Source organism: Dipodomys spectabilis, unplaced genomic scaffold, assembly GCF_019054845.1.
Source record: "Dipodomys spectabilis isolate Male_0828 unplaced genomic scaffold, ASM1905484v1 ptg000183l, whole genome shotgun sequence".
NCBI lineage: Eukaryota > Metazoa > Chordata > Mammalia > Rodentia > Heteromyidae > Dipodomys > Dipodomys spectabilis.
The window spans coordinates 856694-858177 of NW_024870860.1; the positions used below are offsets into that span (position 1 = coordinate 856694).

Sequence of the window (1484 nt, forward strand, 5' to 3'; positions counted from 1 at the left end):
ACATCATCTTATCTGGTTCTATGTACATAACTTCTCAACTTTTCTGCTTATCCCAGACATACATTTGTTATTGAAAATAAGGGAAATCATGGGACCTATGATTCTTTGGACTTGGGTTACTTCACTCAATAAAATTTTTTCCAAGACTTTCCATTTCCTAACAAATGGGGCAATGTCATTCTTTCTGATGGAGGCATAGAATTCCATTGTGTATATATACCACATTTTCTTGATCCATTCATCTTGTGAGGGCATCTGGGTTGGTTCCATATACTAGCTATCGTAAATAATGTTGCAATAACCATAGTTGTGCTGGTAGTTTTAGTATGGTCTTGTTTATGATCATTTGGGTAGATCCCCAAAAGTGGGATTAATGTGTCATAGAGGAGTTTTATGTGGAGTCTTTTGAGGAACCTACATACTGCTTTCCAAAGTAGTTGAACAAGTTTACACTCCCACCAAGAATGCAGTACGGTTCCCTTGTGGCCACATACCTTTCAGCATCTGTTGTTGTAAAAATATGGAATGCTCCACGAATTTTCATGTCATCCTTGCGCAGGGGGCATGCTAATCTTCTCTGTATCGTTCCAATGTTAGTGCATGTGATGCTAAATTGAGCAAAGAACATTTTTTATATATAAAGTATAATTTGTATTGATTTTATGAAACTAGACAATTCAACAAAAATAAGTTCAAAAGAATTGTGAAATTTTAGAATCATGTACTTCTTACATAAGCACACATTTAAGAATAAAATCAAGAGAGACATGCCAAAAACAAAATAATTCCAGATATTTGTAGTTCAAGAGATGTGTAGGAGGAGGGATTCAATTATTCTATACAAGGCACCTGTCAAAATAAACATTGCAGCAAGTGTTTGGGTTTGTTAAAGTTTTAATGTTTTAGGGCTGGGAAGGTGGCTCAGTGATAGAGTGCTTGCCTTGCATGCATGAGGCCCTGGGATCTATTCCTCAGCACCACATAAGCAAAAAGAAAAAAGCGGTAAGTGACGCTGTGGCTCAAGTGGTAGAGTGCTAGCCTTGAGCTGAAGAGCTGAGGGACAGTGCCCAGGCCCAGAGTTCATGCCCCACAACCGGACCCTCCCCCCCAAAAAAACAGTTTTAATGTTTTAAATATGCTTAATTTTGAGATTTTGCTTATATATGCCAAAAATAGGACTGTTTGGCAGGTATAAAACTTTTTGATAAAGTATTTAAGATTTATGGTAGTAGACATTAAGTACTAAGTATGTACATTTTAGAGTATATGGAAACTTTATTAATGAGAAGTTGCAAAGTCTTTGTGTAAAGAAGCAGAGTGAAGAGTTAAGACTTTAACTATACAGTTTTTGTTAAAAATTTAGAGATTCCTTACTTTATTTGATGATATAAGCCATAATGTACACATGTATGTTACTAGTCACACACATACATATACACATGTATACATGCGCACATGGAGAAAGACACATAATTACAGCCAAC

At 36.0% G+C, this 1484-nt stretch overlaps 1 non-coding gene across 1 annotated transcript; it reads right to left on the minus strand.

Annotated features, from left to right (window-relative positions):
• Positions 1–514: 514 nt before the first annotated feature.
• On the minus strand, positions 515–621 carry LOC122121088. Its single transcript, XR_006149877.1, has one exon. It is a non-coding gene; the product is annotated as a U6 spliceosomal RNA (small nuclear RNA).
• Positions 622–1484: the final 863 nt, after the last annotated feature.